We start from the raw sequence: 25,583 nt of genomic DNA on the forward strand, positions 1-25,583 counted from the left end.
AGCAAGCCAATATCTGCTTTCCTGTGCACCCCCTCAACAACCTCCATCCTCACCCACCACCATGGCCAGCCGTCATCTCTTGCTATACGTCTCATGCAGCTGCCTTCATGCATAGGGAGGTCCCCCCCTACTTAAAAAATGGATGGAAAATTTCCCCCCGGTGGTCCAAAACAAATGAAAAAACCTTGGTCTTTGAAGGGGTCTACAATTTTGTATTTTTCTATTTTTTAAAAATGGTCAAAACATAAATATATCATACTCATCCTACATATATATAAAGTTTATAACAAATGAAATTTATCATGTATTAATTAATTATTATTTGATTTTTTTTTCCAATTTTTTTTGAAAGTCAATTATATGTGCCAAATTTATTATTCAGCTTACAACAAAGCCTGTTTGACTAATATTTCATCACAAATAAGCAATTGTTAGGCTGCATATAAGCAGACAAGTACACTGCAAAACCTAATCCTATTACTCCTCTAAACCCAAAACAATGGCCGGGTTAGCTTGAACTCAAAACCTCTTATACTAAAATCATCAGGTTGGTTTCAATCCGACAACCTCTCAGGTTAACATCATTAGAGACAAATCCCTAGATGTCATCAAACCAACAGCTGAATGGTAGAGCAGAAGCAAAGAAAGGAAGAGAGGCTTTAGGCTATGGGGATTTTTGGTTCGCCTAGGTTCACAAAGGCCTCAGCCCTGGCCATGCGCGCGGCTGCAGCATTCCAAGACACAAGGTGGTTCATGAACACATTCGCGTACTTCCCTTTGTCGTTCTGATTACAAGAATTCCAAGGATCAAGATGAGAAAATTTTCAGGATGGAGAGTTTAGAAATGGTTGTGATGGTTGCATACCTTGTAATCCAGATAATAAGCATGCTGCAAGATGGTAAACATGAGAAAAATTAGTGGGTTATTGTCTAAGAAGATGAATGAGAGTTGAGAGGAAAGGGAGAGGGATGAACATACCTCCCACACGTCCAAGCTGATGATGGGCTGCAAAAGAAGATATCATCAAACAAAAGTGCATACAATTGAAACATGGGAGATCAATAAGGATATGTAGATTAACTCACAATGTCGTCCCACACAATTGGGTTTATGGCATTGGATGTTTTTACCACTGCAAGACATCTCTCATTTCTCTTCACTGGAGCACTCACAACAAGGAGAAGAAAAGTGCAATTATTAGCTGAGTTTGATCAAAATGAAACACAAATCCATTGTTGAATAACCAATTTTCCATAAAGATTTGGGTTTATAATGTATATTATGCTCTATACATATACCATCTGGCTTCAAGTGCAGACTCATACCAGTAGATTGAACTGACACCTTCAATTAATTAGAGCTCTGATACTATGTAGAGTTATATATTTGGCCTTTTGCCCTAACACGCCTAAACCAGCCTCATAGGTAGTCTTTTTTGGGCTTGTATCTGGGTTCAAACTCCCACATTAAATAAGGCTCTGCTATCATATTAAACAACAAAATTTCCTAAAAATTTAAGCTGTTAGATGATAGACCAACAATATATATAAACACATTTGATTTAAGTCCTAACAAGCACAAAACATATCATAATATCCTATAAGGAACAGCCGAAGAGCATCTAAGCATTTAGCAATATGACAATATTTTTCTTCCCACTCTGATTAAATAGAGGTCTTGAGTTCAAGTCTTCATATCTTATTCCCCCCATCTTTTCATGTCATTTGCTTCTCCACATGCAGAAATGAGGCTGCATGTGAGGGAGGGTGTTGGTTTAATATGCATTATTAGTTTATTACCTAATAACTTGAGTTTTTCGGTCAAATTAGTAGCCTTGATTCCCAACATCTCTATTTTCTCCATCACCCACCCCACAAAACAAAAGCTAGAAAGAAAGTTTATATTGCTATATATACAGAATAGTTGAGTAAAAATAGAATACAAAATAATTAACCAGACTACCTTTAACTAGAACCAATGTTTAGCAACATAAGAATATTCTTCTCCATACACTTTGGGTTTAATTAGGAATTTTTTCTTTTTCTTTTTATGAAAAATACATACACAGGCTGGAACCTTGATGAGTGAAATTAAGTATATGATTTAAGAAACTATGGTCCCTACTCCTACCACTTCAATTTGAGAAACCAAATACATTCATGAGATTTTTAAGCCCTATTTAAGATATGTTCTCAGATGCAAAAAGTAACATTGGAAGCTCAAACGTAACTTTTAAGAGTGTTTGGATAAAACTCTCAACCATGGGCTCCACACTTCCCAATGTGATTTACTAGCATTACGGAGAAGCAGGGAGACCCATATTTTTCCTTAAATGTGATACAGGAAGTAGATTTTTATTTAATTAAATTTTTTTAAAATATCATAGTTATTCTTATGGTATTTTCAAAATACATTTCCCCAACATAAAATTCAATTGTTACTTTTGCTTCTACTTCTAATGCTAAGCATAGAAGTTAAATGCTATCCCAAATACCCCTTTAATTTATAGCCCCATCCTGCAATAAATTTTCCTTAAGAAAAAGAAATTAATTATATATAAATCTAAAGCACTAACTATTCCAGTCACATGAAGAATAAAATTCTATGAAGTAAGGTCTTACAAACGAGCCAAACCCATCCAGAGCCAAATAATGTGAGGGCTGCTTCTAAAAACTTCTCCTTGAAATTAGTGAAGGAACAAAATCCTTTTCAATCTGCTCAAGAAGGCCTAGTCTAGGCATGTCCCCACCTCCTGGTTGCATGGATTCCCAAAAGAAGTCATGATTCCAAACCTGCAAACTTAGATCCATGAGATAACTAGGACGCTGTGGAAGACAAAGTTTTTCAGATTTCCATACCAAATAAATACAAGATAAAACCTACCAACATGTTTTCCACGGAACATGGAATTATATTAGAATAGAAAATGACACATGTGACAAAGGTTATATCTGCGGAAAAAGAAAAATCATGGAAGACAATTCACACCAATTAGTGGCATCACAAGTTAGATTTCAGTTTTAAAACATGCAAAGAAACCAATACTTGGGAATGAAAATATTTCCAAGAATTATGTGTTTCAAATTCTCGTAGCACGTCAATTTGATTTCCTCTAAAAGAGATGTTTCTAGAGCTTTGACTGGAAGCTAGGAACTTCCGAAAAGGAGCTTCTACAGCAATGAATCACTGGCTAGCTAATAAGTGAAGAAGATTAAAACTATTGCTACTAGAAACTAATGACATGCTGCAACATGGAGAGCATAAAGGGAAAACAAACCAATTCCTTCACCTTCTCTGATTTGAAAGTGGAAAAACTGACCACACCAAAATCACCAAGTAAAAAAATTTCACTAGAGGTGGCAAATTTAACTAGCTATTTGGTAAACAAAAAAAGAATGAGTATGCTATATCTAGCTTCAGAAGGGCAAGCTACACTTTAGTTATCCATTGAATAGGCTTGACAGTTGACACAGATAATAGTGAGTGATCTTAGAGAAAAATCCACACGCCAACATATGGATTATAGAACTAGTTGATGCAATTTTCAAAAAACTTCAACTAGCATTCAGAAGGATGAAAGAACCCAAAAAACCAAGCTAAAGAATGTAATGTAAAGATTCAACATGCAGCTCTAAGGCTGGAAATGGTACATTCTGATGTCCTTTTGTCATCTCTCATCGCCATGCCGGGATCCTTTCAACCAGACACAATTTGACGAATGCAGTGCTTTATCCTTCTTAATGGATCTAATAACCCATTCTCCTGTAGAGAAGCTATTGTAATTTCACATCTGGTGAGATATGTTTCACAGACATCATAAGGATGGAATTAATCACATGCAATGATCCTTGTGGAGGACAAACTCCATGACTCCACCCAGATGAGTTGACTTTACAAGACAGCTCCCATAGGATAGATAATCAAAACAAAAAATGGACACAAACCAACCCCCCAACCCTACCCACCTCTCCCTTGCATGTGTTTGCCCTTCCAACCAATATATTTAAACATAAGTTTAAGAAACCAAAAACCATTTCATCACTAGAGGCCAAACAGTTGAAGCCCATTACTGATATGCTAACCTAGATATAACATCAAAATAATTTTCAATGAAGTAAAACTCAAAGCAACTGTTAGGTAACAAGTTTAAACTAGCCAGTAACCGACAATCAAGAAATGTTTTAGCCAATTCATCAATCATGAGAAATCCACTGTCCAAACACTGGCACGGCAAGCAAGCTCATTCAGGCAATTCAAAATTTTAATGCTAGTGAGCCTTCACCAACCATAGACATACTGAGCAGATTATTGAATTCAGGTAAGGGGTTCCATTGTTATATGTTACTTTGACAAGCTCGTCCAAAGTGTGGCCATATAGTATGTCATCCTTCTCAAGTTGTTTGTTCAAACCTTCCACATAACCTCGGTGATGCTCTCCCCAATGCATCTCCAGTGTCCTCCGACTCATATGTGGTTCTAAAGCATCCTACAAATACAAAGAAAAACAGCTCAATCAGGATCAGGACTTATAGGACCCTTTTTTCCAAAAAGATGACAAAAAGGATAACTAAAGTGCATAACTAGTATACAAGAGATTACTGTCAATAGGCCATGAATATTGGTGATCTGACACCCAAATGCCCTTCATAAAAATATGAACTATACTAAAACCTGACTTGATCAGTTTGACATGAAATTCTCTATGAGAGTTACATCGGAAGTAGGCAATTCCCTAAATGTATAACTATGGAAATTTCTGTCATAAATATCTGTCTCTGTTCATAATCTGATAAAATGCAACTCATAATCATCTGATTGGAGATTGGACCAGTCTAAGAATAGAAGATCTCCTACATGGAATGCACTTGGTGGTGGATCCACACCCATTTTGATTAAGGATACGTCATTTGCATTTGCCATCCACCTAAATGAAATGTTAATAATGAAGATCTATTTCAAATTTCCATTAATCAAACACTTGAGGAAATACAATTAAGTCCCATAATCATGATGGATTATGTTCAGAAAAATGCACTTTGAATGACGCTTGCCCTTCTAGTTATAAAGCTGTCTCAATAATCTGATATACAGGTGCTATGCAAGGGCTATAATTTACAAAGACCGGCCATTGTTTCAGATGTAAGCATAGATATAAAACTAAATCAATAATAAAATAAAATTTCCGTTAAGAAAATAACAAAAGCGGTTATAAGTTTATGAGGGTCAATCCATATCTTATTGTTAGTGGGAAACTTGTTAACAAAAAATATAAATAAAAAAAAATGATTCACCTACAAGTTTATATGGAGGGGCTTTCAGACCATAGAAGGCAAGAACTTTTGAAGCTTTTGTGATCATGAAACTGTCCTTTGTGCCGCTGACACAGAATAAAAGAGAAATGATATACAAGCATGAATGTTAAATTCAATAGGGGAGAAATTTACTATGAGAAGAACAATATGGAAATAGTTCCTTTTTCATTTTAATAAATATAGAGAAAGTTTGTGTTCCCAAGGCAATCACAGACAGTAGTAGCCAAATCACTTCAAACTTATATCAAATAGGTGCTTTTCACATGTACAAATACATGAGATGAAGATAAAAAACAGAATCAGCTTTGGAGCTTCATAGCTAGAAAATTTTCAGATGAAATAGAGAATTATAGCACTAAAAAACTCAATAATCAAGAAAATAAATATATAAAGAAAGCTTAAGAGGTCCCTTAAAGGTTTAAATAAATGAATAATGCATTTTAAGTTGTTAGCCCAAACGTGGAGCTGTTTGACACATCATATGATAGAATGCATATTTTACAATTTCACAACACAGGTTCTGGGGCCCACTCATGCCCAATCTTCCTTTGATCTCTATTTATAAAAATAAAATCATTCTATACAGTCTAAGGCATTGCATAGTCAAAACAATGTGAATGGTCAATTTCACAAAAAAGATTCGAGTTTCAATGCAATCTAAGTCATTGTTCTCCAATCCAACCCAAGCCATAAGGAATGCAAACTTGAAGAGAGCAAGCAATACCACATCTGTGAAGGGATTTCATCAAAATTTCATGTGAGTAGCTAACAATAGTCCAACTTCAATTGTAATCCCTAGACTAGCCTTAAGAGGCAAAAACACCTATCATTGTTCAACATACTATCTGTTCCAAAACATAAGTCAAAACTACTAAAAGATGTAATAGACGCAACAATAGTTAGATAGTCACTTGATTATTTTATTCTCACCCAAATTTGATGATACCCTTACTTGACTTTGAATCACTCCAAACCACTTTCTTGATTTCTTATTTTATTGGACTAGCATTTTTCTTATAAGATAATTCTTTCTTTAAATTATTTACTTCATAAGTTAATGACTCTTTACTTTTATGACACTCATAATTTTCTTTTCCAAGAAGACTACTTTATTGAAAAGTGACAATTTTTTATTTATTGAAATAAACAATTTATGTTTGTTGCCTTTTTATTCAAGAGAAAAGATTCACAAAAAGATTCTTGCTTTTCTGAGTTTTTTTATTCAACATTTTTTATGCGTTTTTCCAAGCAAGAAAACTTTTTCACCGATCAAAAGTAAACTTTTTTTCTATTCTTTAAATTCCATGAAAGATCAAGGACAAAAATCAAAGAAAACTTTTACTTCAAGGGGTTAATGACTCTTACTTTTATGGCACTTATAATTTTCTTTTCCCAAGAAGGCAATTTTATTGGAAAGTGATTTTTTTATATTCAAATTAACAAGTTTTTCTTACAGCCTTTTTTTATTCAAAGGACAAAGATTCCACAAAGATTCTTATTATAAAGTTTTTTATTCACAATTTATTTTCTTTATGTAATTTTTTTCAATCATGAAAAACTTTTTTACAAACAAAAAGTAAACTTTTCTTTTTTGTTCTTTAAATTCCATAAAAACAAAATCAAAGACAAGAATTGAAAAAAATTTTGATATGTAAATTTTTTTCCTACTCTAATATTGATTGAACGTTTTGTAAATTTTGATGTGTTCAATTATTTTAACTCAAAAAGCCCTGCCCCAAAGAACCAAGAGCACAGAGCAAGCTTTAAAAAGGCTTGTTGAAATAAAGAAAGCATTTGGGAACCAAAAATAGCCAAGGAAGCATGACCCTACCTATTGTGGCATTCCATTGCAATTCTTTATAGAAAACAGAACAGATTCTCTCTGTTTATCCTATAGCAGAATTCTGGGAGGACCCCACAAGAGATCCCTTGTTGGAATGCCACAATCAAACCCTGCACTCATCTTTCTGCCTTTAGGCATAAACTTTTTTATCATGGTTCGCATAGGCAGATCATAAATAACCATAGAGAATACAAACACATTTTTCCAGTTCAAATAATAAAACAAAATAAAAAAGCACAGAAATAAAGTTCATGAGACTAAAGCGGCAAGCAGTTTTCTAAGCAAGTAAAAACACACACAAACATGCATACCAGATTTTGGAGCTTGGGGCATTTCCATCTCTGAGATAAGTCGGTTAAAAGAACATGAGAGCTAGCTGGGAAAGAATTATTACAACAGTACCCCATTTCTTCCTTTTCTTCTCTTACAGCTAAACCAACATCTCTGCAAAACCATAGCTTCACTTCATTACAAATCTCACAATCATTCAAAATGCACACACCTACTTCAAACTTTCAAACATATGCATTGAGCTTTATCTTCACAAAAAAAGTCACACTTTTTCATCAAAATTTGAGATAAAGTTGAAGTAAGAAATGAGCAAAAAAATACAAATGCGCCTTCCCCGCGTTCACAGTCTTTCAGGCGTTTCATCAAACTCCTTGTGTACGCAATCAAAACCCATATTTCCAAGCAAATTTCAACGCATATATACATCATATACATTGTATTCGAGTACCTCTGAAGTGGGATTTCTCTATATTTATATGTATATCTGACTGGTGCTGGTGGGTGTTGATTTTGCTTCTTCTCAGGCTTTGCAGCTCTGAATGAAGATAATGGAATGCTTTTGATTTGACAAGGTTTCTCCATTTGATTTTGTTGGGCAAGGCCCATAACTGTGAAGGAGTTGATCTTGGGCTGAGATTTTATTGGGCCATCAAATCTGGGCCTATTCCAGCGCATAACTAGTCCAATTCAAAAGCTATTGAAATTTTTGGAACAATTTTGTGAAAGAAATATGTACTATAAGGGATGAGATTGTTGAAGGATATTTTTGTTCCAAAGAAGTTTTATTCCATGCTTTTAAAATATAAATATCATTTTTACGAATTTGCATTTTCAATGTCACTTTTAATCAAATAAACCTTTTGTGAATTAGTTTTTTAATAATTCAAGACCATATTTAATATTTAATTTATAAAATGATGTATATTTATATATTTATTTTTTAAATAATAAAGCCTATATATTTTTGTAAATATTTTTCATAAATAATATATATATAAATAAATTAAAATGATATTTTTTTATATCATACTTAATTGGGAATAAAGCTAAAAATGATTTTTTTTTATTTTTTATTATCATATCATACTTGCTTTTTATGGGTGAAATCCAATTTCAGCAGGAGTGGAAGGAAAAAAAGTGTATAAAGTAATTCAACCATTCTTAAAGTGTGTTTGATACTGATTTTAGAAAGTGTTTATAGTCTTTTTTATGCTTGAAAGATAAAAGAAATTTTAAGTATTAAAAAAATTAAAAGCACTTTCTAAAATCACTATCAAACTTAGAGCAGTTTGATAGTAATTCTAAGAAACGTTTATAACTTGAAAAATATTTTTGAAAAAAAAAAACTAGGCATCTGGCCAATTTTGGAAAACACTTTTAAAAATCTGAAGAGTATTGAAAATTCTCTTATAGTGATTTTGGAAAAACACTTGATAGGTGATTCTCGTAAAAAGACTTTTAGATAAAACACTTTTGCTAAAAATATTTTGAGTAGAAATATTGTCAAACACACTATTAGATTATTAAAACATTAAAAAATAAAAAAAAATAAAATGAAAAAACATAAATGAAAAGAATAAATTTATGATTTATAGGGTATGTATATTTCATATTTCAACTTAAAATTATCATATTCCATGTATATGAAATATAAAAAAGATATTGGATAATTTATTTCACAACTGATTCTATCTTAAGTTTCTATTAAATGTGAGGCATGAAAAGTGATGAGACAATATATGTTATTCTATGGTCAACCAAACAAAACTCTCCTCATATCTTATGTTACATCAAACAAACCAAACATGATTTTAGGTTACATTTTCAAGAGGATACATTCCAAGATGCTCATGTTTGGTGTGTATAAGGAATAAAAAATGGAATGAAAAACAAATCATAATTCAATTTTTAATATTTTTATAAAAAATATATGAAATCTCTTTCATATCTAACATTATTGAAATTACTATACAATTTATCATTTATTTAGTAATACACTTCTTGTTTCCTATTTTTAAAATCAAGAAATTATTATGACTTTTAAGTAACATACAAGAATTCTTAGACGATTACATTGAAAAAGTATTGATTTAAAAAAATTGTTTAAAAAAATTAAGTATCAAAAGAATTTTATTACCTCCAATTTAAAATTTTCTGAAAGTGATTTAAAAAAAAAAATCTGATTTTAAAAACAAAAAAACATTAAGTATATATTTTTTTTAAGGATCCATTATAATAATGATTTTACATATACACACAAATTGAATGGTAATGTCATAATCCAAAAGGATATTAAGTAGTTCTTTATTTCTTTATTAAAAATATCCACAACTAAAAGATTTGGCCTGGTAACTGTTTTTGAAAACTGAACAATAATTTTTGAAAATTGTTTTTGAAAATTGTTTTATAAAATAAAAGTTTGTTTGAAAACTTGAAAAGTTTTTAATATATTTTAAAAATAATTTTTATATATAATGCTTTATTTTTAACCATTCTATATACTTGTATAATTATTTTCTAAAATAGTCATAAAAAAACAAGTGAAAACAATAGAAAACAACGAAAATATGTTATTTGAAAATACCATTTTTTTTGTTCTTAAGAATAAAAAATAGAAAATAGTTTCTGGTTACCAAACATGTTTTTTCATTTTTTCTTCTAAAGAATAAAAAACTGTTCTCTTACCAAACATGCCCTTAAAATTTATAAATAAAAGATATTATAGTACATAGTTAAATATATAAAACATTTCGCTAAGATTATATTGAATAATACTTAAATTTGTTGAGTTGCGTGAAGTCTAATTTTTATTTAAGGGGTATTTTAAGTATTCTACACATATATTACTTTGACATAATTTTCTCATTATATGACCTTTTTAAGGTGAAGGTATGTGAAAACAGAGGAGAGGCATTAGGCTTGAGATCACCATGTATTTTTCTTTTTAATCATAGTGAAAATTTTGTAGTGGCAAAGTGAGTATAGTTTTCACATTGAGAGTAAACCACTATAAATCTTATGTTTGCTCTATCTATTTTATATATATGATATTGCTCTTATAGCAAAGCCCAAAATTTCATCTATTTTTAAAGGCTCTCACATGATAAAGTGAGTCATGATATAACTTTTTTTTTATTTATTTTCTATAATTATTATTTTTCATGTTATCATCCAATCTTTCATAGCCAAAAGTTATGTAACATAAAAAAAGAGTTAGTAGATAAATAAATGTTAAGCTCATACAACTTGAAACAATATGTTACAAATTAAAATTATACATAGCCCGAAGCTATGCAATTATTAATGTTAAACTCATTTAGTTTGAAGCTATATGTTATAAATTAAAATTATACTTAGAAAGAAGTTGTGCAATTATTAATGTTAAACTTATTTAGCCATAAGCTATATGTTATAAATTAAAATTATACATAGTGAGAAGTAATGTAATTATTATTCATAACTAGAAGTTATAAAAAAACAATATTAACATTTTTTTTTACAAATTAAAATTATACATAGTCAGAAGTTATATAATTATCATTTATAATTAGAAGTTATGAAAATAATAATTGCTAGCCCAAAGGTTCCCCTAATCGTATTTTGATGATAACAAATCATGGTTAAATGACTAATTGGTTTAAATTATAAAGAATTTCAGGTGTTAGTTTTGAAATTCATCAAATGACCCAATAGATGCAAGATCAAGACAATTGGAAAACCTTTAATTATATGAAACATATGTAAGATGAATGCATGGGTGCACCTAGGATTTTTATATATTTTCATGCATCTTTAAAAACTCAGTGTTTGCATTAAAGTTACATTTCCATTAAAACCCAAGTTTTATCAAATGAACCTTAGTCAAATCGTTTTAAAATTGGCATATTAAATTACCTAAAGACCTTGCCTAAGTGTTAGAAGATAAAATAATAGAAAAAGATAGGTTTTCAGGTAAAAAATGGTGAACCAATCAAGACACTGGCCAACCGGCTCAACCGGCTAGGGTATCGGTTGACTGATTATACCTTCTCGGTTGAGATCTGATCGAGCAATACAAATTTTTTTTTCTCTTTTCTAGTAGCCTTGTATTCTCAGTTGAAAGATATGTCTTCCCGATCGAGGTCTAGTCAAGGACCGTCGAGACCTAACGGTCACTTGTCATGCATTTATCACCTAACAACTAGTCAACTGGTTGACCCCCAGCTCGACTGGTCGAGACTACTTTTTGGCATTTTTGGCTCCCGAGGATGAAACCTATAAATTGAGAGCTCCACTTCATTTATGAGTAAGAGAACATCTGCATTTACTTGTCTACCTATTTGTTCTTGACTCAAAAGCTCTCATTCTTTCCTTACTGCATTAAATCTCCATTTGCATATTCCTTAGTGCACCCTTGAGATTCATCTTACCATTAGGGTTGTATTTGAGCCCTTGTTGAGCTAGGTTGAGAGATTCAAACTTGTTATTTGAGTGTTAAAAGCTTCAAGTGAGTAAAGACTTGAAGGGATTGTGTAAGAGCCCACTGGAGTCAAAATCCAAGAATAAGGGTGATTAAAAGCTTGGTTGAAGCTTCAAGTATAGTGGAACTTTCACTCGGTTAGGAGCTTGAGGAGAGTCGATGTAGGTAAGGAAGTGTAAAACCTTTATAAAATCTGGGTTTTCTCTCTCTAACTTTATTTCTTTATATTTATGCTTTCTTTGCTTGAATTTATTATATTTGAAAAAGATTTTTTAAAACCCAATTTACCCCCCCCCCCCCCCCCTCTTGGGTGTTTTCTTTATTAAGATTAGACTTTATTTTCTCAATTGGTATTAGAGGTAGGCCTCTTGTTTAAGATTTTACCCTCTAATAGGAAATGACTAATCTATCAAGCTCATCTTACATTGAAAGTTTTGCAACTAATAGACCTCTATTTTTTACGAGAATCGATTATCCCTATTGGAAAACTAAAATGACTTGGTTTTTACAATCAACTGACTTAGACTTTTGGGATGTCATTAAAGATGACCCAACTTTTCCTTCAAAACTAGTTGATGGAGTTGTGGTTCTAAAACCCAAATAAGAATGGGATGAGCGTGATAGAAGAAAATTCCAATTAAATGCTAAGGTCATTTATACTTTGCAATGTGCTATGAATAGAAATGAATATAATAGAATTTGTCAATGCAAATCAGCTAAAGAAATTTGGAGATTGCTTGAAGTAACTCATGAAGGAACAAATCAAGTTAAAGAGTAAAAAATCAATTTAATTGTTCATAGTTATGAATTGTTTTTTATGAAAGATAATGAAACTATTGTTGAGATGATTACTAGGTTCACTGACATTGTCCATGGTCTTAAAGCTTTGGGGAAAACCTATAAGGAATTGGAGAAGATGATGAAGATCTTGAGATCACTTCCATCAAGTGGGATGCAAAGGTCACCGTAATTCAAAAAGCCAAAGACTTGACTAAACTACATTTGGATGAGCTCATAGGGTTATTGATGACATATGAGATCAATTTGGCAAAGAAGCAACAAGAACGGGAAGACAAAAAGAATAAGAGCATAACTCTCAAAGCTATAACTAAGGAAGAAGAAGAAGTTGAATAAGAAAAACAAAGTAAAGAAGATGAAGACTTAACCCTCATCATAAGAAAGTTTAACAAGTTCATGAGGGGTGAAAATTTTAGAGGAAGAAGGTTCATTTGTAGAAAAAACTCCTTTAAAAATGAATCTTCATCATGGTGACAAGGAGAGATGAGAGGAGAAATAAGACTTGGTGTGCTTCAAGTGCAAGAAATTGGGACACATTAAATATGATTGTCCTCTTTACAAAAGTGAAGCCAAGAGGAGAAAGAAGAAGACAATGATGACCACTTGGAGTGAAAGTGAAGATGAATCATCTGAAGAAGAAAATGAGAAAGAAGTAGCAAACATGTGCTTCATAGCAATAGATAAACTTGATGAGGGTTTAAAGAAGAATAAGTGGTTCTTGGATAGTGGATGCTCAAGACACATGACCGGAGATGAATCTAAGTTTTCTTTTCTTACAAAGAAAAATGGAGGATATGTTACCTTTGGAGACAATGCAAAAGGAAAAATCATTGGTCAAGGCAACATTGGTAATAACACATCTTCTCTTATTGAAAATGTTTTATTAGTAAATGGTTTAAAAGATAATCTTTTAAGCATTAGTCAACTTTGTGACAAAGGTTTTAAAGTGATTTTTGAAGCATCTCATTGTATTATCAAGGATATTCAAAATGACAAAACCATTTTCATGGGCCATAGATGTGATAATGTTTACACTATAAATATCTCAAAGTATGATGACCATGATAGATTTTTTTCAAGCATGCATGATGAAAGTTGGTTGTGGCATAAGAGGTTAGGACATGCTAATATGGACCTCATTTCCCAACTCATTAAAGATGAACTTGTTAGAAGCCTTCCCAAAATAAATTTTCAAAAAGATAAAGTTTGTGAAGCTTGTCAAGTGAGAAAGTAAATAAAAAACTCTTTTAAAAACAAAAACTCCATTTCCACAACTAGGCCACTTGAGTTATTGCATATGGATTTATTTGGCCATCTAGGATGCTAAGTCTTGGAGGAAAGTCTTATGCTTATGTTATTGTGTATGACTTCTCTAGATACACATGAGTCTTGTTTTTAAGTCAAAAGAATGAAGCATTTTATGAGTTTTCAAAGTTTTGCAATTACTTGTATAAGAAGTGATCATGTGAGAGAATTTGAAAATGTTGATTTTGAAAATTATTGCAATGAGCATGGAATTGACCACAATTTTTCAGCTCCTAGAACTCCTCAACAAAATGGGGTAGTTGAAAGGAAAAACAGAACTATTGAAGAGATGACAAGAACCATGCTAAATGAAAACAACCTACCAAAATATTTTTGGGCCGAAGTGGTTAGCACCTCTTGTTACGTTTTAAATAGACTTTTATTAAGGCCTATACTTAAGAAAACTCCTTATGAGCTTTGAAAAAACAAAAAACCCAACATTAGCTATTTCAAAGTCTTTGGATGCAAATGTTTTATATTAAGCACTAAATACGATCTTGGAAAATTTGATGCAAAATCAAATGTTAGAATTTTCCTTGGTTACTCAACTTCAAGTAAAGCTTGTAGAGTTTTCAACAAAAGAACCATGGTTGTAGAGGAGTCCATCCATATTATTTTTGATAAATCTAAGAATTCTCTCCAAGAAAGAGAGAGTGTTGATGATGATTTAGGTTTGGAGACCTACATGGGAAGACTGCAAATTGAAGAAAGAAAACAACAAGAAGAGAATGAAGTGGATCCTAAGGAAGAAAGATCACCATTGGTACTACCCCCTCCTCAACAAGTGTAAGGTAAATCAAACTAAGACCTTCCTAAAGAATGGAAGTTTGTCATCAATCACCCACAAGATCAAATCATAGGTAATCCATCTAGTGGGGTAAGAATTAGATCCTCTCTTAGAAACATTTGCAATAATCTAGCTTTTATCTCTTAAATTGAGCCTAAAAATATAAATGATGTTTTAGATAATGAAAATTGGATGATTGTTATGCAAGAAGAGTTAAATCAATTTGAAAGAAGTGAAGTATGAAAATTAGTACCAAGACCTTCAAATCAATGTGTTATTGGAATTAGATGGTCTTTAGAAATAAAATGGATGAAAATGACATAATTGTTAGAAACAAAGCAAGGTTAGTAGCCTAAGGTTTTAATTAAGAAGAAGTGATAGATTATGAAGAAACCTTTGCCCCCGTAGCTAGGTTGGAAGCCATTAGGATGCTACTTGCCTTTGCTTGTTTTAAAGACTTTGTTTTATATCAAATGGATGTGAAAAGTGTTTTTTTAAATGGTTTTATAAATGAAGAAGTGTATGTTGAACAACCACCCGAATTTGAAAGTTTTAATTTTCCTAATCATGTTTTTAAACTTAAAAAATGCACTTTATGATTTGAAACAAGCACCTAGAGCATGGTATGAAAGATTGAGCAAATTTATTTTGGAAAATGGTTTTATAATGGGTAAAATTGACACAACTCTTTTCATAAAAACCAAAGAAAATGATATGCTCTTGGTTCAAATATATGTTGATGATATCATTTTTAGTGCTACTAATGTCTCTCTTTGTGAAGAATTTGCTAAGTACATGCATAGTGAGTTTGAAATGAGCATGATGGAAGAGCTCAATTTTTTTCTTGGACTTCAAATCAAGCAACTAAAGGAAGGAACCTTCATCAATCAAGCAAAGTATATAAGAGATATTCTCAAAAGATTCAATATGGAGGAAGCCAATACAATGAAGACTCCAATGAGCTCATCCATCAAGCTCGATAAGGATGAGAAAAGTAAATCCATTGACTCTACTATGTATAGAGGTATGAAAGGTTCTTTGCTATACTTGATCGCTAGTAGACCTGATATTAGGTGTAGTGTATGCTTGTGTGCTAGATTTCAATCTTGTGCTATAGAATCTCACTTAAGTGTCGTAAAAAAAATCCTCAAATATTTGAAAGGAACAATGGACATAGGCTTATGGTATCCTAAGAGTGATAACTTTTAATTAATTAGTTTTTTGGATGTTGATTTTGCCAGTTGTAAGGTTGAAAGAAAAAGCACTAGTGGTACATGTCATTTCTAAGGACACTCACTTGTTTCATGGCATAGTAAGAAGCAAAATTCACTAGCTTTGTCAATGGCAGAAGTTGAATACATAGTAGCTGGTTTATGTTGTGCACAAATTCTTTGGATGAAACAAACACTTAGTGATTTGGTTTATCTTTTGAAAATGTACCTATTAAATGTGATAATACTAGTGCCATAAGTATATAAAAAAATCTCGGTAACACTCTAGGACTAGGCATATAGAGATTAGACATCATTTTCTTAGAGATCATGCATAAAAGGGTGACATAACACTTGAATTTGTAAGCACTAAAGATCAACTTGCCGATATTTTTACAAAACCTTTAAGTGAAGAACAATTGGTTGACATTATAAGACAATTAGGGGTGATTGCATTATGATCTAATGTTTGCTTATGAGTGCTTGATGTCTATATCTATTGATTACTTGAGTTTCATGTCATATGCATCATATAGAACATCATATAGAACATCATATAGACATATACTTAGAAAATGGTCAATTTTTGACCAAAAATCAAATTTCCCTTAGCATTGGGCATAAAAATTGGGGAATTCAATTGAAAAAGACAGGAAAAAGATTAATAAATGAAAAAGTGCGCAAAAATTGAAAGACAGTGTTTTGACCAAGTGGTCGACCGGTTCGTTGAGACTAAGAGCTTTAAGAGTCTCCCGTGCTTTATTTTCTGCACCGTTTTCTCTGGTTCTTCAAGGGCTTCACCTATTTAGTGGTCTAGGAGAGATCTATATAAATATTTTATTTTATTATAATAAATTTTTTCATAACCAAAAGTTGTGACAAAAATTTCCTTTTTTATATTTGTTATTATTTAATATTATAGAATTTTAGTATAATTTTTAGTCTTAGGTTTTTATTTATTTATTTATTATTATTATTATTATTTATACAATTTTGATTAAACAATATATGTGGAATCATATATAAATGAGAATTTCTCTTAGCTTGTAGCAATAAAGAACAATATAATTATGATAAATTTTCAATGTCTAAAGCTATTATCTTATATATTCATATAAATTTTTTTGTATAACTCATAGTTTGATACCATATCAATTTTATATATTTTCACAAAGAGTTATGAAGAAATTATGTAAATTTTTCGTTTCTGAATTGAATTATTGAAATTCTTAATTTGCTATGATTGAAATCTAATTTGATTGTCTCTTCACTATTATTTTTAAGCTATGGAGATTGAAACTTCTAAAATTTCATATGCCATATTGTAAAAAAATTTATTATTTTTTTAATTTATGCATATCATATTTTTCAGTTATGTACTTAAAGTGCATTTGGTGGTGATTTTAAAAAACGTTTCTAGTCTTCCTAAAATCACTGCCAAATGGGCTCTTATAATATCAAGTAGATTTATTTCAAGATATTTGTCCTATATATGGTACAACATATGTAATAGTTGATGTTAATAGATATCAAGTAAACTTTATTGCGAACTCCTAAGGGATAAAATTATGTCACTAATTGTATAAAATTCCATGTGAATGACACTACTCTATTAGTTCAGAAGAATATGATATGACCAATATGGTCCCAAAGTTAAATAATAATACATCAACTCATACAAGTCATGTAGGTATATATTATAAAACCAAAAGTTTTTACCTAGCGACTTGTTTATCTATACCTATGAAAGGTCGTATAACTTGTTGTGCAAATTATTATTTTGATGAAACAAACTTTCCCGTTGTTAGGGGGTGGAAACCAATTCTTGGAGAATAAGGTGAAATTTCTTGGAAATTTTTTAATATAGACATTAATGTCCTTGAAGGATAATTAACTAACATATTAATATATACACACTTGAAACAAAATAAAATAATTTAAACAAAAAATAAAGTCTTGGTAGGACAAGTAGCTACTATGAAGACAAATGAATCCAAGGTTCACTTGAAGCGTATTGTATTTGTGGGCTTAAATGATGTAATTCCTTGAAAGAGAAAAACATAAGAAAAAAATATATGAAAAACTTGATACTTTTGAATAAGCCATAAAATGATTGATTAATCCAAAATTAAGGAACTCATATCTACTAAAAAGGAAACTATTAAAGAGATAATCCCTAAAGACACACATATTGAATTAATAACCCATAAAGAGGTACATATTGAATAAATAATCCCTACAAAGACACAAATTCAACAAAGGGAGAATTGTGTTTTGGGCCCAAAAATTAAGTTCTAGTCCATATAATTGAACCATTTAAGCTCAAAACCTAGAGGAAGTGTCAAAATTAAGAAGAATGAAATGAATTTTTAATATTTCCGAAAATAGCCTTTAACGACTATGAAAAAAAAAAAACCAAAAATATCTAGGTTGGAATTGTTGCCCTAATTTTGCCCTCTCTTCAGCATTTCAGCCCTAGATGATCATTTTCCTCTCTCCCTCCCGATTTCCTCCATCGTTTCCATCTCATCTCTATGCTTATTTCCTTTTCTATCGATTTTGTCTCTCCCGACCATTTGTTTTAAGGTTAAATACATTGCTTTATCTTCAGCATTTCAGCCACAAACAGTGGTCATTTTCCTCTCTCCCTCCAGATTTTCTCTTTCACTTCCATCTCATCTCCGTGCCTCTTTCATTTTCTCTATTATTCATCTCTCCTGACCATTTGATTTAAGGCCAAATACATTGTCATAATTTCTCTCTCAATTTTAGTTGGCTGTCTCTCATTCCCTCATCGATCCCCATCGGTGTTGCCCTTTGTGTCGATCGTAGTTGGCTATTTGAGGTTAGTAGGTTCTCCAATTTTGTTTTCTACTAATTTTGTCTTTGCCAATCATTTGATTTCAACCCAAAATACATTGATCTAATCTCTCTCTCGATTTCAGTTCGTCGTGTATCGTTCTATTGTGAATCCCTATCGGCATTGCCCTCGGTGCAGACCCTTGTTGGATATTTAAGGTTAGTAGGTTGTCTAAATCTCAGCCTAGATTTGCTTAATCCTATATTTTGTTGAATCCTTATTGGTATGAGGAGAGAGATTCTTGTTTTCTATTAATCTTCAGTTTACAAAGTCAATTTTGAGTGCTATTTATATTTTTTGCAAGCCTATCTTAAAATGGAAATAGTTCTTATTTATTGTAGTATTTTTTTATGCTGAGATACATAGGTGACTTGTGAATTTTGGGTGCTTGGCTTTTCTTTTTTTTACATTGATGGATTTTTTCGCCAGTTGAACCAAATTCCGAGGATGGAATGTTTTGAAATTATGCACCATCCCTACATAATTTTTGGATAGTAGTATTCATTTGTACCCTGTTTTATTGGTGATACTCACTAGTCACCGTTGTTTTGTGTTCCAAGATAAACATGCTTAGTTGTTATTTGCCTTTATGAGTGGTTATGAATTGTTCTCCTCATGACATAAATTAAAACTATTCATGCGCCTAAATACATTGAGTATCTAAATGGAATTCTATGATGGAATAAAGAAATAAAATGTGCCTATATTAAAAAAAAAAAAAAATTATTTACCATGTTACCATTTAGCCTTGTAAATTAGGTTAATGGGATCAGATTCAATCAACATTTGCTCGCACTTACCTCAATATGAGCATAAACCCATGTCTTATATGAAGAAATAAATAGTTTATATGACTTATCAAAACCAATTTGTAATTGCATAACACACAACAAATTTGACTAGCATAATTGACATTTCTTCATTAAAATAAACAAAATAGTGCAAACTTAAACAAACTTCAAGCAACTTTTAGAGACTTTCATGTGAATATGAAAATAAATTTCCAATGAAAAAAGAAATCATACTCTACTATTTTCCTTAAGGAAATCAATATGAGCATAAACTTCTGTCTCATGTGTTTGTTATTTTATTTGTTTAAGTGCATTATATTGATTTTAGGGAATGTTTTATGTTTTTCATGCTTGTGTTGATGGAAAAAAAACATTCAAAATTGACCAACACCAAGTCATGCTAGGGTGAGTATCTTTTAAGGTCAGACAAGGCACCCACTGCACTTTAGCCCATGTCGTTACAATTGTCAATATAATAGAAAGAACACAAAATACAGAAAAATGAACCAAACATGTTTGTGTTATTAGCTATTATTAAATCAATTGACTGTGAATGGACTGAGTAATTAATAGTTACAAGTTATCCATCATGAAAAATACAAACCAAATTTCTATCAAGTGTACGAACCCAACCTAGGAAACAAGTCAACAACTTAAAATCTAGGCATTGAACCACAACAAGTGTTTATCTACCAATTATAATTGTTCTATTACACAAATCCTGTTTATCCATCAAACTAGATTGAGGGTCATCTCCTCTTTAAATTTAGGGTCATACGGTCTTCTTCCCTCTTATCCTGAATAGATGCTTGCTACTAATTTTCAACTAGCATATTCGTTTTCTAGTCATTTATCCATCTTAACATCTCCATTTCAGCATGTTTATTTTATGTGGGCAAACACCATTAGTATAGGGGTTGTATGTAGCAAAATCGCCCTTTAATGTTAACCTAACAACCCAAAACCAGTTCCTCACAACATCTATCATGCTTTAATCTTGTAGTTAATATTCATTGCATTTTCCATATATCGATCAATAGAAAAAGAACCAAATACTCACTTGGCCATTAATTTTTACAATTCCTCCACTTTTACTGTTGTAATCATTTATTAATTCTACTCTACGCTTATTGATTTTTTTTTTATCTTATAGATCGGCAACCAATAAAATATAAAAGATGCCACTCAAAGAACACCGCAAGTACACGGGACAATTGTAATCTAGTTAGTGACGTTATATTTTATAAAATTGAATTTCTTTTTAATTTAAAATCCCTATATTGAAAAGCTCATTTTCACAATTATAACTTAAATAAAATGCAAACGATTTACAAACCACATAAGAAAAAAGATAAGCATGATTTGGAATTGATTTGCTTATCTCTCTTGCAATACTCATGATTTTCAATGTATTGGTTCTTTGTGACATTAATATATCTTGTGTCTATGCTCTCATTCTAAACTTGAACCTTTTGTCACTCCATCCATTAAATCATTTTGATTCATTGTCAATGAAATTAGGGTGGATGCAAAGGATATAAGCATTTGAAAATGAGCTTCACTAACATCAAATTCCTTGTTTGTGATAAAATTCCCTTCCTCTAAGAGGTTGTATGTCTGTTAACCATTTCTATCACTAGTGCGATCAATGCAAAGTAGTTTGAGCAGTTGGTTGTTTGGGTTGTAGAGAGAGGAAACCTAGCAAAGTTGCTTGGTTGTAGAAAGGGGTCATTCCAACTGCTTTGTTCAAACTCCTCTTAGGTGAAAGCAACATGGAATGCAGAAGTGGGAAGGTTAGTAGATTAGAAAAACATGTTGAGTTTCAAACTCATGAACTCGTAACAACGAAGGCTCTAATAGCATTTTAAGCTATCGAATTGCCCCAAATTAGCTTGATATGCCTTAGTACTCCATCATTACCTAACATCTTAAACTTTTGAATCAACTTTGTATCTTAATTTTGTATAAAGGGGCAAGTTGTCAAGAAGTCATCAGTTCAAACCTCACTATATTGTTTATTTCCCCAATTTATTGAAGCTATCTGTAATTCCAAAATAAAGTAACGACATGCATTTTTCTTTACTTTCATTATTTATGCTTGAAATGGATAAAAGTTGATTACTTGGGGTTTGTTTGGATATATTTATTGGCAATTTTTTGTGTTTAAAATCATAAATAAGAGCATAGTAGGAAATTTTATAAAAGATGCAAGAACCCGTTAAGGTTAACATTTAAAAATTGTTCAAAAAACTAAGGTATTATAAAACTTTTAATAGTTCCAAATTTAAATTATTAAAAAATGATTTCTGAAGACATAAGCTAAAGTTACATTTTTTTTTAAATATAACTTTTTTCAAGTATTATTTATTAATTTTTAGAAAGAGAGTGTGAGAAATGTATTTATATCAATTTACACTATGTGCTTTAAGGAATGTATATTGTGAAGCATTGGGAGTGGTATGTTACTTGGGGTTATAAATTATGCAATTGCCAATGTTATTAAATTGTCTTAGTCGATGAATTGGTGTTGCAATATGAATTATGTAGTTATCTTATTTTATTTTCTATAGATAACATTAGAATGCCAAAAGAGTTATACATTTAAATGATTTCAGATAAATGCATATGATAATCAATGAGCATGACTCGAACTCAACATATTTTTAATGGGTTTGGGTTAAGTATAAATGAGTTTGAGTTAAAGTCATATTGATTTTGCATCATTTATTTAATTAATGGGTAGTTTTTTGGTTAGTTGGCATAAAATAAATGTTAATAATGTGAGTCAATGGCTAAGTAAAGATGAGAGTTAAGTCTTTTCAAAATCACAATATAATTAGGAATGTCCAACCCAATATCTATAATGGTCCATCTACAAACTGAAATTGTTAATGGTAGAGGTCAGACTCCTCAAAGTAGGGTGCATGTGGTGGTTGTGATGATACCCCCAAGTGAAAAAACAATACTCCATTCTCTTGCACTATATTCTACAACCCATTCCCCTTCCCCAAATACCAAATAAATACCACCATCATCATAATCAATTTTATGTTTCCAAATGATGTACAATTTGATTACCTCCACTATTACAATTCAAGTGCAGTTGCACTAGAGGTGGAGGCCTAACCGCCCACATGTCAATTCTCTTTGTGGCAGCCTAGTTTATCTTCTAAGCTCTCAACTACCCACTTGAAGTTTCTCATTTATCTACATTTATACCTACACCTTACCCACTTTCCTTTTTAGTGCCACTATTTTCTTCATTATCCTTCCAGCCCTACAAACTCAAATTAAGGCGAGATGCAGATGCAGGTGAAGAGAAATGACATATTCATTTTATCATGATCACCATCAGCATCCCTGTTTAACTTACCTCTGTTGCCTTTTCTATCTTTCATTTGACGTGCCTTTCTTAATTACTTGTTGTCGCCTTCACATTAAAGGTATGATAAAATAGGTCTCAGACTTTGTTTACATAATACATATTGGTCATAAAATGCTTGTGGTACTATTTCATGTGGGAACATTACCTATTATAAGATGAAAAAACTTTTCGGATCACATTGAATATGCATCATTGTTTGTTCAATAATATAAATTTATGCTTTATTTGAATAGGTTGATGGACGACACACATATGATATACTGTTACATTTTTATGGGAGGCAAACTTGCAAAAAAAAAAATGATGGGCTGTGGGAATATGTTGGTGGAAGAAGCAAAGGTGTTCACATATATAAAGAAATGACATTTAAAGAATTCACTCAAAAAGTCTTAAAGAAATTTGACATCTTTCTTCAAGTGATGAGGATGCACTACACCCTAAAGTTTAACCCCAGAGTCATCCAAGATATAGAAGATGAGGATGACTTGGATAACGTGGTTTCCCATAGTGATGACTTTACAAATATGTACATAGTAGAGTTATCCCGTGTGGAAACCATTGAGACAAATATACCAAATACACAGTTGGCGTTTGGGTAATGTGCTTTCACATGGATGCCTATTTCAAATACTGTGAATGTCAATTTTACGCATGCTATAGTCTAATTTTGTTTATGTATGTAAATGCAGAGGTCCATCTCCTACATTTCCTTTGTCTAATGTATCATGCAATGCAATTCCTAATACTATGATGTTATCAAGAGGTTTTGCATCGTGTTGTGCATATAGTGAGTACACCCATTTGGAATCAAATCGGTTTCATGAGGCAATATTAGGTTTCGGACATACATTTAAAAATGTAGAGGAGTTTTGGAATGCAATATACCGGATGTCATTAGCTGGGAGGTTTCAATACAAGTACAATAAAAATTCACATACTCATATGTCCATGAAGTGTTTGGTTGAGGGTTGTCCTTTGAAGATAACAACTCAAGTTGTTGAAGGGAATGAAATATTATGAGTTCATACTTACTAAGTTAATCATAATCATATGGCTCAAGATGAGTGTTCATCTAAGGTGAGGGTTTCTTCAAAGAGGGGCGATGTTATTATTGAAGATGTGTTTAAAACAATTCCATAATATCTCCCCTATCAAATATGCGAGGATTTTGAACGTAATCATGGAGTTCAATTGACATATAACCAAGCATTGCATCTTAAAGATAAGACAAAAGAGCGCATATATGGAGCTTCACGTGTGTCCTATGTGTTTTTGCCTTGGTTATGCCATAAGCTAAGGGAAATTAACCCCGGAACTATTATGGAGTACACTTCTCATGAAGGTCACTTCAAGGAATTGATCATTACCCATGCATTTTCAATTCAAGGGTTCATCATGGGGTGTCAACCAGTATTGGCTATTGATTCTGACCACCTAAGCGGTCCATATAAGAGAGCTCTTTTGTTCGCCATTGCATATGATGCAGATGATGGAATGTTCCCTCTAGCCCTTGGTGTGTTGGTTTAGAAAATTATGAGGACTGATATTGGTTCTTGGAGAAATTAAAGGAGATCCTAGATGGTAAAAAACTAATTATTATATCAGATAGACATCAGGGGATATTGTGTAGTGTTTTGGAGTTGTTCGGGACAGAAAATCACGCCTATTGTTATTGACATGTGAAGGAAAATTTTTCTAGTTCTTCAATATGCAAAACATTAGAGGAAAAAAGAAGGAAAGAAGATGTTTTGTTACTTTTAGACAACAGTGCGTATGCTAGGTTGGATATAGACTACAACGAGGAATTTGAAAAACTTGTGTGTTTTAATGTCGGCCTAGCAAAGTGGGTTACGGAGAATAGTCCGAAGCATTAGGCGATGTCAGAGATCCTTAAAAAATGTTGGGATAAAATGACAACTAATATTGCAGAGTCCTTCAATGCGTGGTTAAGAGAAGAACACCAAACAATTTATACGCTATTGTTGATGCACATGGATAAGCTTGTAGGCATGTTGGACACCCATATGCGTGGTATAGAAAAGTGGAAGAGCGTGGTTGGATCGAAAACAAATGAGAAACTCAGGTAAAATATCATGAGGTTTGGTCTGATTACTGTGATACCCTATTTTGGGAGGGGAGGGGGGGACGTTTAAGGTGTTTACTAGGGAGGTTTATTTGGTTGTGGATATGCAACAACATAAGTGTACTTGTCTGACATGACAAATGTCCGGATTGCCATGTGCACATGTATGTGCTGTGATCCGAACATTGAGACACAATGTGTATGAGTATAATGACCCATGTTTTCATGTCTTCACTGAACATTTGATTTACTCAAGTCAGTTTCAACCATTACCAACGCACAACATGCCCAAAGTTTGTGAAGATGGGACTTTGCAAGATGGAGGAGGCAACATATTTCTTGGTCTCTAACCCCCACAAGTGAGACGTTCTCCAAGAAGACCCCGATAAAGGCGCATTGAGTCACAATTTAGCAATAAAAGAGTTATTCATTGCCTCGATGCAATGACATAGGTCAC

General features: G+C 32.0%; 1 pseudogene; it reads right to left on the reverse strand.

Moving 5' to 3' along the window:
- Positions 1 to 370: 370 nt before the first annotated feature.
- Positions 371 to 8,122, reverse strand: LOC117923895 (annotated as a pseudogene).
- Between the last annotated feature and the right edge of the window lie 17,461 nt (positions 8,123 to 25,583).

The sequence above is a fragment of the Vitis riparia genome, chromosome 10, assembly GCF_004353265.1.
Source record: "Vitis riparia cultivar Riparia Gloire de Montpellier isolate 1030 chromosome 10, EGFV_Vit.rip_1.0, whole genome shotgun sequence".
Lineage (NCBI taxonomy): Eukaryota > Viridiplantae > Streptophyta > Magnoliopsida > Vitales > Vitaceae > Vitis > Vitis riparia.